The sequence below is a fragment of the Notamacropus eugenii genome, chromosome 1 (genome assembly GCF_028372415.1).
Source record: "Notamacropus eugenii isolate mMacEug1 chromosome 1, mMacEug1.pri_v2, whole genome shotgun sequence".
NCBI classification, from domain to species: domain Eukaryota; kingdom Metazoa; phylum Chordata; class Mammalia; order Diprotodontia; family Macropodidae; genus Notamacropus; species Notamacropus eugenii.
This window is the reverse complement of record NC_092872.1, coordinates 117,696,529-117,712,339: the sequence shown is the minus strand read 5'-3', so window position 1 is coordinate 117,712,339 and position 15,811 is coordinate 117,696,529. Positions and strand designations below refer to the sequence as shown.

At 34.9% G+C, this 15,811-nt stretch overlaps 1 protein-coding gene across 10 annotated transcripts in view; it reads left to right on the top strand.

The window, feature by feature from the left end:
- Window positions 1-15,811, top strand: part of MOB3B (MOB kinase activator 3B) — a 351,484-nt gene that overhangs the window by 122,285 nt on the left and 213,388 nt on the right. Inside the window, exon 1 of one of the 10 annotated variants that reach the window (XM_072612609.1) lies at window positions 10,170-10,297. The exons of the other annotated variants lie outside the window; for them this stretch is intronic. The gene's annotated coding sequence lies outside the window, so the exon portion shown is untranslated. Of the gene's footprint in view, window positions 1-10,169; window positions 10,298-15,811 lie in introns of those variants that run through there. 10 annotated transcript variants of the gene reach the window in all.

Here is a 15,811-nt window from a genome sequence, read left to right as displayed (position 1 = left end):
TTTTCCCCACTTGATCTCAATACTTGTTCAAAATGAGGTGATGTTAGTAAGGGTGGCAATTAGCTCTCTTCTGATTTGGGCTGCACTTCTGAAGGTATTTGTTTGGCCCTAATGTGCTGTGAAGCCAATTGTTGATTCATAGTAATAATGATAGCTAGCATTTATATTGTGTCTTTACGGTTTGTAAAGTTTTGCAAATATTTGTAAAATAGATATGAAGATTTAGAGTCAGGAAGATCAGAATTCAAATGCAGCCTCAGGCACTTACTATGTGGCCCTGGGCAAATTAACATCTGCCTGCCTCAGGTCCATCTTCTGTAAAATGGAGATTATAACACCTAAATAAGAAGGCTATTATAAGGATTAAATGAGATAGTGTTTGAGAAGCACTTTGCAATCCTTAAAGTGCTACATACATTAAAGTTATTATTATTAAATTTTGCAGATCTTGATTGTTTTCCTCCTTTTTTTCTTTTAGATAGGTAGCATTGATTTTTGGTCTACTGCAACACCAGATATCAATGGGAAAAAGAAAGTAATAATTCTCTTTGCCAATGTTGCTTAGTTACCTCGTCAACATTCCCTGGCAGCCTAGCAGAATTCTCTATGCATATTTTTGTAGCACACATGTTTTATTGCTATAATTGATCTATTAAGCAGAAAATACAGAGAACACATGGAGCTTCTGTCTATTTTAAACTATTTATTTGTATTTTAGTTTTTACCTTCCAAGAGACCTTCCTGCTTACAATCTTCTTCTATATTTTGACTTATTTTTTAAAGTTGTGAGCTACAAAATTGTCAACAAACATGAACATTTTCATTTACAAATAAAAAATGAGAAAGATACCAGAAAAAGAGGATTGTTTGTGAAATTGTGATTATTAATAACAGGGTTTTGAAAATTCATTTAAAATTTTATGTGGTATTACCAACATTAGGCTGCTTATCTGAATCCTTTTCTGAGTCTTTTCTGTTTATTTAAAAAATGGTCCGTTTACGCTTCTTCCTTCCTTCCTTCCTTCCTTCCTTCCTTCCTTCCTTCCTTCCTTTCTTTTTCATCACTATCATTAACCCATTTTCTCTTCCCAAGTTACTTCTACCCAAATAAAATTCTTCCTTGTAACAGATCAACATAGTTGAACAAAGGAAATTTGTATTATGTTGGTCACATCTGAAAATGTATGCCTTGTTTGTCACCTGTTGTTCATCACCATCAAAAGATGGAAGAAATGCTTTGTTATCATTTTTATGTAGTTTTGTTTGGTCATTGCATTGATCAGAGTTTTGAAGTATTTCAATATTGTTCTCTTTTACAAAGCTTTAGTCATTGACTAAATTGTTTTGTTCACTTTAGTTGTCATTAGTTCATATAAATCTCAGATGTTTCAGAATCCATCCTTTTAGCTATTTCTTATCACAGAATAATGTTCTGTTGCATTCATATTCCATGACATGTTTAGCAATGGATGGGTACAGTCTTTCCATTATTAGCTACAACAAAAAGTGCTACTGCAATTACTTTTATACATATGAGTCTTTCCCCCTATTTTTAAAAATCTGTTTGAGCAATATGCCTATTAGTGGTATCACTTGGTCAAAGGATGTACATAGTTTGAGACTTTGGGGCATAGTTCCAAATGGCTTTGCAAAATAGTAGATCAATTCATAGTTCTACCAACAATGCTTAGTGTGCCTAGCCTCCTATATTCTCTTCAACAATTGTAATTTTCCTTTTTCTGTAATCTTTACCTCGTTGAGATGAAACCTCAGAGGTACTTTGATTTGTACTTGTCTTTTTATTAAAGTGAAAAAATATGCTTTGATTTGCAGTTGAAGTCCATCATTTCTTCATCTATACTGGATATTCATAGTATTTTACATCAGGAGTCCTTTGTATTCATCTTGGATCATTGTGTGGCAGCAAAGGGCTGACTGATTTGTAGTTGATCTTCAAACAATATTGCTGATACTGTATACAATGTTTTCCTGGTTCTGCTCATTCCACTATGCATCAGTTCATACAAGTCTTTCTAGGTTTTTCTGAAATCTGCCTGTTCATTATTTCTTATTGCCCAGTAGTATTCCATTACACTCATACACCACAGCTTGTTCATCTATTCTCCAATTGATGGGCATCCCCTAAATTTCAATATTTTGACACTACAAAAGGGCTGCAAATATTTTGGCACATGTAAGTCCTTTTCCCTTTTTAATGATCTCTTTGGGATATAGACCTAATAGTGGTATTGTTGAATCAAAGGGTATGCAGAGTTTGGTTGCCTTTTGGACAGTGGATATCTTAGATCCACTATAGTATGTTGCCTCATACATATACATATACATACATTAACTTCACTTTTTCCTAAAGCCAGGTAGAAGTGAAAAATCTTTAGTGCTAAGCAAAGATAGTTTTATTTGATCCTGGAAGTAATAGGGAGCCACTAGAATTTAATGAGTAAGGAAATGATGTGGTCACAAATATTCTTTAGGAAAATGCTTTGGCATCTTTGTGGAGGATATATTAGAGTAGGAAGAGACACAAAGCAAGAAGACCAATTAGGATGTTGTTGCAATAGTATTGATGAAAATTGATTAAAGATCCTGAAACAGACTGATGGTTGTGAGTGGAGAGAAAAGGACAGATAGGAGAGATATTGTAGAAGTAGAAATGATATGATCTGATAGCTGATTAGCTATGGTAAAGCAACTCTTCATATCTAATAGGAAGGAGAAGAAGTAGATGTACCAGCCAAGTCAAATCATCACCACCACCACCACCATCATCACCATCACCTTGACCAGAATCTCTCCATAGGCCCTAATGGAGACTGCCTAGATCCTTGAACCCAATAGACTTTGGAATAGCATTGCTTTCAATCCTGGACCCATGTCCATAATCTGGGGAAGTAACCCCTCTGGACAGCTACTGAATACATAGGAAAAAAATATTCTTGCTCAAAATCCTTGGCACTATTAAATGTCTTAACATCAAAAACAGATATGATTTTGTCAGTGGGATACAAATTCCACTGAAATGGAATTACATTAATGAAATTACATTAAAGAATGTTGATGATCAGTTACTTTTCAGTTGTGTCCAATTCTTTGTGAACCCATTTGGTTGTTTTTTTTTTTTTATTTTTTGGTAAAGATACTAGAATGGTTTGCTCTTTCTACTCCCACTCATTTAACAGATGAGGAATAGAGGCAAACAGGATTGAGTGACTTGCCCAGGGTCACAGAGCTAGAGTCTGAAGCTAGATTTGAATTCAGGAAGAGAAATCTTCTTTACTTGAAGTCTGACACCCTATCCATTGTGCCACATAGCTGCTCCAGTATTAAAGAATAGGTACTGCCATCTACTTTGGTGCTATACTCTAAAGACCATCTGACTTGCTGCAGAAGCCTTCCACATGTGTTGTGGCCCATATTTTGATATGCTCCCAGAGAGCAGGGACTATCTTACTTTTCTATTTGTATCACCAACACTTAGCCCAGGGCTTTGCACATAGTAAGCACTTAATAAAGGGTTTTTTTTTCATTAATTTTATTCATTTGGAGTAAGTAGGAGTAAGGACTCAATAATGCTACCAGTTCTGGGTGACTGGAAAAGTGGTGATGCCCTTGACAGAAATGAGGATGCTAGGAAGAAAGAAAGGAATGTGAGACTTAGATAATGGATTTAAAGAATTTATAGACCTTAAAGTGCTATTATAAATGCCTGTTTTCCCTTTTGAAGTGTAAATGCTCACACTGAAAATTTAACAATTTGCACCCTTAGAGGAGGATGACTTTTGTGGAGAAGATAATTAGTTAAACTCTGAGCATATGGAGCTTTAGATAAATGTAGGACACCCAGATTAAAATATTATCCTCATTATAACTGTTTTATTCTCATTCTCATTTCATTGCAGTTCATCTAGAAACAGTTCTGGGACAAGTCATGATCCTAGGCTTGTTCAGGCTCTTTCTTTTTGTTCTTCAGTCATTTCAGCTACTCCTGACTCTTTGTGACCCCATTTATGATTTTTTGTTTGGTTGCTTGGCAGAGATTCTGGAGTCATTTGTTGCTTTCTTCTCCAGCTCATTTTACAGATGCCGAAACTGAGGCAAGTAAGGTTAAGTTAATTTGCCAAGGGTCACGCTGCAGGTAAATGTCTGAGGCAAGATTTGAACTCAGAAAGAGGAGTACACATCCCTGTATCTCTATCCACCTTGCCACAATACTGTTTTCTATAAAATATTTTTGACATATAAATTTGAAATAAAAGCAGTGTTAAAAACTAATCCAAGATGTGCATATACGCATATATATATTAGCAACGTCATCAGATGTGTCAGGACTTTTGTAAGGTAAGACTTAAGTTGGAACATAAATAGAGCATGATTTTCCAAGTCTTTAAAAAAGCCCTGAGAAAAGAGGGCATCTCTGCCAAGACTTCAGATAAAGACATTTGAAGATGCCAGCTGCATCAGTGCCGGATGAAATAGTGGGATCATTTGTTACTCTTTTTTTATCTTCTTCATCTACCTTTCTAAGATGCCAGGTAAACTTATTAGTCAAGCCCAGGGGAATTACAGCATTGCTCTGAAAGAATGATTTCATTTTGTGGTTTCCCATTAAAAGCATCCAGGACACAAAGCAGACAATGACTTTAGGAAAATGAAAGGTCACATAAGGTAGTGAAAAATGATGGTCCTCAGAAGAGTATTAATTTCTGGTAATCTCATTATCAGAAGGAATGGGAATTGAACCCCATCTTGAGACTTTAGGAGTTAGTGCCACAGTAAAGTATTTGAAGATGAATAGGAGACTGTGTCCATTTTCAGCTTTACAGAAACTATCCCGTTGCACTTCATCATTTTCACATCTTGTGGCCCAGAATCTTATTTCGGTAATGCCACAAAAATTCCCTTGAGTGTCTCACCGGTAAGGATGAGTCCCAGTGAGTTCAGAATACAGTTCTTTTCTTTCTTTGAAACTGGGTGCACATTACCACAAATTTTTGAAATTAGAAGAGGGATGGAAAAAGTGGAACAATGGGGGGATTGATTTGTTTCCCATTAATACAGATAATGTTCTTTAAAATACGCTATTATGAATTTATAAGACCAGAGGCTTTAAGTAATTTTAAAAGAAATATGCATTTTGTGTGTATTTCAAAACTCTAAATGATCTGTGATTTTTAAAAATGTGAATACTTCTTTCACCAAGAGCCCCAAGATAGTAGCTGCCTGTCCTTAACATAGTAGATGGTTTCATTAGTTGTTATAAATACCAAGTTGGCCAAACTTTGGGTTACAATCCTCTTTATCTTCAGCTAGGCTGTAATTTGGTTAAGACTTTCCAGAGTATATATCCTGTCTTTGAATAACTGTGATCAATTCCAGGCCATAAAGATATAAGTAAAGGACTTTATGGAAAGGTATGACTGGGTGGATTCGGTGTCCAAAAAAATGTGAAAATATTTCAAGTACTTTGTATCTTCATGAAAATTAATTGGGATATGGTGGAATTAAGTAGGCATTGGTAGCATTGTTGATAGAAGAAAAAACAAGAAGGTGGTTTCTTATTTAAGCAAAAGCTAACTGATAAAGTTATAGAGCTCATTTAGTGTTAGTGCTAAAAGGGATCTTATCATCACCTGGTGCAGCTCATCTCTTTTAAGATAATAGATTGTATCTATTTAGAGCTGGAAGAAACTTTACAGGTCATCTAGCCCAGGACTTCTGAAACTTTTTCTACTCATGACACCTTTTCACCTGAGAAATTTTTATGTGACCCCAGACACATAGTTATATAAAATGAGTATACAAATCAAACATTTATTAATAATAAATTGTAAAGAAATTTATTTTAAAACAATTCTTTGGTATACACAAAATTTTACCATTTATTAAAGATGAAAGTAAATTTGCATACTAATGAGATAAATGTGCTTTTTTTACATAAACAATTAAATCTTGGAGGAATATTTGATACTACATGATGTAGAGCATCTTCAATGTTTTTCAGAATTGATCAGTATTTTGATTTTATAATTGTCAATGCTGGGAATACCACTTTGCATAAATACATAGTACAAAATGCAGAAGTATGGTTAAGGCCATTTCAGAGATTGTTGGAAATTCTGTGCTAATCCTAAACCAAAATTCATTTCACAATTTTTGGAAAAAATTCAAGTTTCCTGTATCACTTGATAACTCTGCAAATTCTTCTTGAACTTTTAATGGCAAAGGACTGACTTTTTTTTATTTCAATTGAGCATAGTTTATGAACCCAACTTGGTTTTTTAAGAATTAAAATTGGAAGGGAAGTATTTCTAAAACTAAAGTATTTCTAGCACTTCAGACGATCAATTTTAACTCTTACAATTAAATCTTTCGGAAGGTTAGTTTCAATTGTAAAATCACCTGTAGTTGTAAACATTTCTAAAGAACCATTTCCCACTCTATTCTTCCATACATTAACTATTTTTTAAATTTAATTTTTTTTAGTATTTGTTTTCCCCCATTACATGTAAACAACAACTTTTAACATTTGTTTTTAAAACTTTGAGTTCCAAATTCTCTCCCTTTCCCCCTCTCCACCCCCACTCATTGAGAAGACAAGCAATTCCATGTAGGTTATATATGTATAGTCATGCAAAACACAGCCATAATAGTTATGCTGTGAAAGTCTATTTGCCCTACCCTCTGTTTAGTCTGTTTTCTCTCTTTTTTCACCCTGTCCTTTCTCAAAAGTGTTTTGCTTCTGATTACCTCTTTCCCCTTTCTGTCCTCCCTTCTATCACTCCCAACCCCTACTTCTCTTATCTCCTCCTTCTATTTTTCTATAGGGTAAGATAGATTTTTGTACCCCATTGCCCATGTACCTTATTTCCCAGTTACATGTAAAAACAATTTTTAACATTCATTTTTGTAACTTTGAATTCCAAATTCTCACCTTTCTTCCCTTCCTACTCATCCTTATTGAGAAGCAATTCAATATAGGTTATATATATATAGTCATGCAAAATACTTTCATAATAGTCATATTGTTTCCTTTCACCCTGTCCCTCCTCACAAACGTTTGTTTCTGATTATCCCCTCCACAAATCTGCCCTGCCTTCTATCACCCTCCCTATCCTCTTCCCCCCTACTTTCCTATAGGGTAAGATAAATTTCTGTACCCAAATGAGTGTTTAAGTTATTTTATTCCCTCCTTAAGCCAAATTTGATGAGAGTAAGGTACACTTTTCCCTCCTCTTCCCCTCCACTGTACAAGTTTTTTCTTGCCTCTTTTATGTGAGATTATTTACTCCATTCTACCTTTCCCTTTCTCCTCCCAGTACATTCCTCTCTTACCCCTTAATTTTATTTTTTATATATCATCGCTTCATATTCAACTCACTCTGCACCCTCTGTTTTTTCCCTCCAACTCCACTAATACCTAGAAAGGTCTCATGAGTCAAAAATATCATTTCTTCCATGTAGAAATGTAAACAGCACAACTTTCATAAGTCGCTTGTGATTTCTTTTTCCTTTTTACCTTTCCATGCTTTTCTTGAGTCTTGTATTTGAAAGTCAAATTTCTTATTTTCCTCTGATCTTTTCTCAAGAATGCATTAAATTCCTCTATATAATGGAATATCATTTTTTCCTCTCATGAATGACACCCAGTTTTGCTGGGTAGGTGATTCTTGGTTTTAATCATAACTCCTTTGACCTCTGCAATATCATATTCCAAGCCCTCTGATATATGTTAACTTTCAAAGTAAAACTTTCAATTTTATTTTTTACCATAAATATGTTAACAATGTTTTCCTTGAAGTGGCATGTTTAAATCATTGAGTTTAAAAAAAAATTGACAAATAACAGTTTTGAAAACCATAAGTCATTATGAAAAAAATTAACAAAATCAGATTTCTACTCAAATAGATAACTTCATCTTTCATTTTCAATAATCTGCTTTAAACTTCACGCTCTTGAAAGCCACCTTATCTCTGCATGTACGTAACAAATTTTGTAATTAGAGCCCATGTCTTTCCAAAGGTTTGAAAACAAACAACTGCTAAGTGCACAGCTTTTAATGAAGTTAATGATTTTGATATTATCCCAGAGCACAACATCTAACGCGGGTGACATTTTTTTTTTTTGGCTACGAGTGCCTCCTGATAGATTAAGCAGGAGTAAAAGGGATAAGTTCATTGCTACAAGCTTTAACTTTTGGTACAAATCATTGGACCTGTCATTATTCGAATATTGTATATACTCCAAAATAATTTTTTCCACTGTAAACCTTCATTTGTGAAAAATTCATTGATTTTAAGATATATATCTTCCCCTCTTATGTGCTCTTTCAAAGGGGGACAAAACAATAATTCCTTATGTATACTTCCTTCATAAACATATCTTACATAAAGTAAAAAATGTGCCATGTTAAAAATATCAGTTGTTTCATCTAACTGAATTGCAAACTTTGGGCTGCCTTTAAGCCTGATAATAAGATGCTGGAACTGGTTATTACTAATTTCCAAAATGCTTTTGGAAACTATCATTTGATAAAGAAATTTTATGAGTTTCATCACTGTGCTTTTGCCCATGAGCTATTTTTGACATTTTAATAACAGCAGGCAACACACAATATTCTCCTATTGCATAGGGCTTTTTTTGTAGATTGCAAGTTAATACTTTTTGTTGACTATGAAGAATTTCTCAAAACATTGTTTTTCTTAATTTGAGGATGTTAAAGTCATTCAGAGTATTTCTTTGGTTTATTGCAGTATACTACCTGCCTGATATTACGATGTCATCTTAGTTCATGCTCTCCACAGCCAGGACTTCGTTACAAGTTAAGCAAAGAGATTTTTCCACACCATCATCATTTAGTACATCCATACTACAAGACTGATTCAACATAGTCTTTTTCTTGTCAGTTTAGGTAGCAAAGGCTCTGCTGCACAGTCATCAATATTTTTACCTCTTCTGTCTAAATTTAGCCACTTATCCATAACTGAAAAATATTTTTGTCCAAGAATATAAATGAATATTACTAATAATTTCTTAAATATTAATTTTAGTTTATGAAATTACATTTCCTTGTGCTTAATTTTTAAAAAATCGACGTTCACACTTACATATACATACAGTGGTGAATGGTGGAAAAATATTATTAAGGAGCTTTTGTCTTTACTTGATGTAATTAAACACTTACATTTCTATAAAAGAAGGAGATAACAGCAATTTTTAAAATCAGATATTCTAACACAATACAATCCAAAGACATACTAATTTGATACGTATATGCTGAGGAATGACTGTAGGAAAATATTAAAAGTTTATTTTCTGTAATTAAACTATTGTGTTTCTGTAAGAGCAGAAAACTTTGTATGTACAGTAAAAACACTGTAATTCATAACATGCAATAGTCTTGAATCTGAAGCAACGTGTTTCTGGCAGTGTTTGTTGGCATGACTGCATGCACAGTGCAAAGTGCAAAGTGCACATGTTGTGTGTTCAGAACTAAGGCTACAGTGAAATCTCTCCATACAGCATCGATAAACACTGTCAGAAACACCTTGGATTCATTATATGTTTGACTGTGAATTAATTTTTGGTCATTGTGCATTTAGAAACCTTTTACTGTTGCCAAATTTTTCACAACCCCCATGTTCAGTTATGTGACAGTTTAAGAAGTACTGATTCTAGCCCAGCACTCTCATTTTATGGAGGAGGAAGTATGGCTAGCAGACTAATAAGTGACTTGCCTAAATTCCGTTTATATGTAAATAGACTGAGGCTCTGAGAAGTTAAGTGACTTGCCTAAGATCAGGCAGCTAGTACTATAAGATATGAGCTAGGCTCTGAACCCAAACCTTCTGATCAGATGTTCTTTAAAAAAAAAAAATTCTTGTATTTTTTTTAAAGGACTTTGATTTTATTGGTTTAGGACAGTAGTCTCCAAGTATTTTTTATTGCGCACCCCAGTAGTAAAAGGGGTTTTGCCCATACATCTGAAATATATGTGCATTTATTTATATATGTGTTATTGTACTAATATATATGGTATAAAATATACACAAAATATAAATTTAAAAGGATGAGATAAAATGAAATAACTTAAATTTTATTTTATTATATTATTATATTCATTCTATTAAACAGTACAAATCCCTTTTTTGTTCTAACAAAAATTATCAATAATGTCATTATTATTTTGCAACAGGGAGGAAATCTCAGCGTAGCTGAAAAATCCAATTGTTTTCCATTCCGGTTTAAAACTGAAGGGGTGCGTGTAGGGGGTAGAGATAAGGTATGATTTCAAATATACAATTCAAGTAGAGAATATTTAGCATCTTCTGTGTGCCAAATACTTTACAAATATCTCATTTGACCCTCACAACCCTGTAAGATACTATTAAATATTTCCATTTTGCAATTGTGAAAACTGCCCAGGGTCATGCAGCTAGTAAATAAATATCTCGATCTAGATTTGAACTCAGGTCTTTGTGACTTCCAGCCTAGTGCTCTATCTACTGTGCTGTTCCCTAGCTGCTTAAGTGGAAGAGGAAACTGAATATAGTACAGACAACTTATTCATCATATTTTTAGTGAAAGCAGTGTAACTAAAAGCTTAATTATTTTTGAAAATCCTGCTTCAACACTGGTATAGTGATTTAGAAGTCTGCTTCTGAGTTTGGTTAATTTAGATATTTGCTTTCTCAGCTGTTACAGCTGAAATAGGAAGAATCTATAGACTATAATTACCAGCACCCACAAAATACCATTTTAAAGTCGCTGTCATAATTGGTAGGTGAAAAGGTGTTGTTTAACATTTCATCTCCTTACACTCAGAAGTTTTCTCCCTAACCCTGAAAAACCTTGCAAAGAAAAAAACTGCCTTTAGGTCCTGGGAGTGCTATCATGTATAGGCTTTTCTGGATTCTTGTAGTTGTTAATACTCCACCTACAGTAACTCTAAGTAGCAAATGATCAGATTGGGCCAAAAGAGAAGTAGGGCCCTCTTCATCCCCAGGGTCCCCAGGGCTCTTGGTTCAAGTGAACCAGGTTCTTTCCTGAGGGAGCTTGGCTTCTAATGATAGGGATCAGATTGGTTCTTTTTTGTCACTGGTTCTCTATGCCCCTCCCCCAGTGCCCTGGGGAAACTCTCAAAGTTTAGGTTTAATTACCCAAGAGATTATTTGAAAGATCCATTGCGTGTAAGGTAGGTAAGGTGTAGGGCAACTATTAATTTCCTCCGCTACAAAAAGAAATGTTTAAACTTAAAACTCATAAACTGTCACTGACAGAAATATGAAACAAGATCAAGAAACCTGTTATGCTATCCCCAAAGTTTGATACTTAAAATGTAAAATATTTTGAAGTATTTCTATCTTCACCTAGGCTCTGTACTTTTGGATTGACTGTCCCTGTGCATGTCTTGGGACCAGCCAGGGCTGGTGATTATCTTTTTTTCAAGTATATATAGTTGCAGAAATTTCCTCCTGTTGAGTTTAGAATTAGATTAGATTAGATTAGCATGTGTGTCAGGCACCCTGCTAAAATGGGAAGATAAATGCCACAAATACCTGTCTTCTAGGAACTTAGATTTCAAACTGTAGGTGAAAGAGCTGAGCTTGAGCAGGAGTGAAAGTGGCTAATGTGGGTGCTACCTCAAATGCAGATTCTAGGGAGGAACTCATAAAGTGGAGGAGGAAGCAGCAAGGTGAGGATCCCCTCTCCCACATTCGAAGTCTGAGAGAGACTTGAACAGACCCCACAAGCTTTACAGACTAAAACAGAGTGATGGAGGATGAAATCACTTCTTTTAAGGACTGATGGCAGTGTCTGTGAGGGAAGGTGACCAGAAAAAGCTTTTATATAATGTCTACCACGTCAGGTACTGTCTTATGTTCTGGGTTAGTTTGGTTTGTTTGTTTTTAAATAATTATCTTATTTTATCCTCACAACCACTCTGGTACGTAGGTGCTGTTATTAACCTTGTTTTACAGTTTAAGAAACTGAGGATAGGGATGTTAGAAAGAGATAAAGTTTGCCCTCCACAAAAAGAAGCATCTATCTGCTAGCTATGTGATTGGGAAGGAGTACTGAGAAGAATTCTCAAGGTCCTGCTTTTCAGCAGGACATGTGCCAAACTAGGCGGGGAGGCAAGGTCATGGTATTCCCTCAACTGCATTTGCTTAATAAGCTTCATGCATATTAATTGACACACCCTACATAAAATTATCCCTCTATTTTCTGATTATGGGATCTCTGTTGAAGTATGTTCTGGAGGAGGGAACACATCAAGGAGTGACATGTAGTGGGCTGGCTAGAAAGATTGTAATTCTGGAAGAACTGGGACCAATCCCAGTTCTGAAGGTCCCAGGAAGTACTCACCCCAAAAAAAAGGCTAAGTTTGGCTTCTGTCTGTGTATGTTCTTTGTGAACAACATCCATGGCTCAAGATGTGTAAAATAAACTGCCTTGCTCTGCCCACTCTGTCTTTGAATTATTTGCATGAGAGTGCCATGTTTCCAATAGGGACTTGCCCAGGGTTGCATAGCTAATTAATGTCTGAGGCTACATTTGAAATCAGGTCTAACTGAGTCTGAGACAAGTGCTTTATCTGTTGGACTACCAACTACCATTCCTCCCAGCCTTGACACAACACTATTATATCAGTGGTAGGAGGAACACAGGAACCATGGGACCAATGAAGAAATTGCTTCATTATTTCGAATTGCAAGTCTTCCAGTAGTAAACCATACATATTAGTAAAAGTGGCTAAGGTACTCAGCTCAGTTTTTGTCCTTGTATCCACAGTTCCTGGTACATAGTAAGTGCTTAATAAATACTTGTCAGATCATGGCTTCAGCCAGACAGGATTTGAACTCAGGTTTGTCCAACAAAGAGGTTGGCATTCTATCCACTAAGACATGCTACTTTTCTTTTAATTTGTTTTACATTTTTTAGAGATACTTTTAAAATATTATATTTCAATTATATTCCTTCCTCTCCTATGCTCAGCAAAACATCTCTTATAACAACAGTAACAAAAGACACCTTATCAAAATTAACCAGCACAACTATTAAGGCTGACAGAATATATGATATTCTATACTCATAGTCCCCATCTGTACAGTGAAGTGTATTTCTCACTCTTCTCTTTCTCAACTCTTCTCTGAAGTCAAGTCTGATCATCATAACTACAGCATTTAGTTTTGTGTTTTCATTGTGTGTATTGTTTTCCTTGCTCTGCTTACTCCATTATGCCTCAGTTCATATATCTTTCCATGTTCTTCTGAATTACTCATGGTATTTTTATGGCCTAATATTCCCTTTCAGTCTTTCGCTTAGTCATTTCCTAATTGATGGGCACCTACTTTGTTTCTACTTTTTCCCTACTACAAAAAGTGCAGCTATGTATATTTAAATATAAATAGGACCTTTCCTTCTATCTTTGAACTCCTTGGAGTGTATGCCTAGCAGGAATCTCTTGGTCCTAAATTAAAATCATTTTATATTGGCAGCTAGGTAGCACAGTGAATAGTCAGAAAGACCTGACTTCAAATTTAGCCTCAGACGCTAGTTTTGTAATCTTGGGTAAATCACTTAACCTTTCAGTTTCTTAAATTGTAAAATGGAGATAATAACGATATCTCCCTCCCAGGACTGTTGTGAGGATCAAATGAGGTATTTGTAAATCATTTAGTTAGTTCTTGACATATAATATGTGCTAAATAAATGCTTATATTCCCACCTCCTTCCTCTATTTTTTAAGGCATCATTCCAAATTTCTTTCCAGAATGTTTAGACTAATCAACGGATCAACCAAAAATTTAATATTCATTCCTGAATTGACTTTTCAGCTTTTCTTATCTTTGCCAGTGTACTCATTGTGAAATGAGACTTCAGAGTTGCTTTGCTACATTTCTATTTTGATTAGTAATTTCTAGCATTCTTTCATATTTATTGTGAATTATTTGCAATTCTTTTGCTGAAACAGTTTGTTCATATCTGACCAGTAAATCACTGGAGAATGACTCTTGGTTATACATAGTTTTTGTTAATTCTTTATATTGTGTGGATATCAGAACCTTGTTAGAGATTTCTGATGAAATATTTTTCCTCTATCAGTAGTTTCCCCTCCTATTCCGGCTGCATTGATTTTGTTTGTGTTAAAGCTTTTCAATTTCATGCATCCACTTTAGAGCCCTTTCCCCTATAGTGTTACTCCCTTTACAGCCCTTTCCCCTATAATGGTACTATAATGTTATAATGTTATTATAATGTTATAATGAAACAAGGAGCAAATATTATGATTTCTGTTCTAGCATTAGGCATAGAAAGATAGATGTAAAAAGAAACAGTCCAGCAGTTAACATTTTAATGGGGAAAAATTTTTTAAAACTATTTAGTTATTGTACTGACACAATCCTTTTCACATATTGTTAAGAACAGTACAATAGTGTCTAGAGATTTAGAGGTAGAAGGGCCCTCCAAAGCCATCTACCCCAATCTCCTTATTTTATAAAGAAATTAAGAATGAGGGAAGATAAGTGACCTGTCTAAGATCACATGAATAGAGTGGATATGAAAGAGAATATGAAGCCAGGTCATCTGTCTTAGTGAATACTCCTTAAAAAAAAACCACAAAATTTCATTGATATCTTTTGTGCTTACTTAACTTTCTCCCTATATTCCTCCAGTTCCCTCTTCCCAGAGAGTCATCTGATGTAACAAAGAATTTTTTTTAAGGGACAAAGAAGAGAAGAAAAAAATCTGTGAATTCAACAAAAAAAGAAATCTGAAATAAATCAGTGTTTCACACCCCTATTTATCTCATCTCTGCATGTAAGATGGGGGAAGTTCTTTTTCTTATCTCTTCTCTGCTATCTTCTTCGTAATTTTTACAAACATTTACTTCCAGTTGTTGTGTGGTAATTTTTCTTTCTGTTTGTGTCATTGTAGTCATTGTCCATGTTTTTTTCCAGTGCACTTTACAGTACCCTATTCTACCATGCAATCCATGACATGCACAGGAAACTGGGACTTGCTGGCCCTTTTGGGTTTTAATACCATGTTAATAAGACAAAATTTTGATTCCCTAAGCAAATCAGTTATATTGTCCCTGCTTAATGGTTATAGACTGCATTGCTGACTTAACAAAACATGCTGCTGGTCACAAGGACAGAACATGTAAGAAAATGTTAAGGGCACAATTGCATTCCCAATGAAGAAAGAACGGTTCAAGTTGAATGCCCTACTTATGAGTTGTAGAGTCATTCTCCCAGATGAAGTATAGCATACCATCCACTGATAGACACTAATTTGAAAAATGTCTTCTGATTGTGTCTATATTGGTAAAATCTAGCAGAGACTTAAAAAAAATTTATTTTTCATTTTCAACATTCACTTCCACAAGGTTTTGAGTTCCAAATTTTCTCACCATCTTTCCCCTCTGCCCACCCCAAGAGATCATGCATTCTGATTATCCCTTCCCCCAATGTGCCCTCTCTTCTATCACACCTCTCCCTTCTCTCATCACCTTCCCCTCTATTTTCTTGTAGGGCAAGGTAGATTTCTATAGCGCATTGCCTGTATGTCTTATGTCCCAGGTGCATGTAAAAAATTTTTTTAACTCCTTTCCTCCCTTCTCACTCATCCCCACTGAGAAGGCATGCAATTTGACATAGTTCGATATAGAATATATGTGTAGTCATGAAAAATGCTTCCATAACAGTCATGATGTGAAAGACTATATTTCCCTCCATTCAACCTGCTCTCTATTTATTCTATTCTATCTTTTGACTCTGTCTCTCCT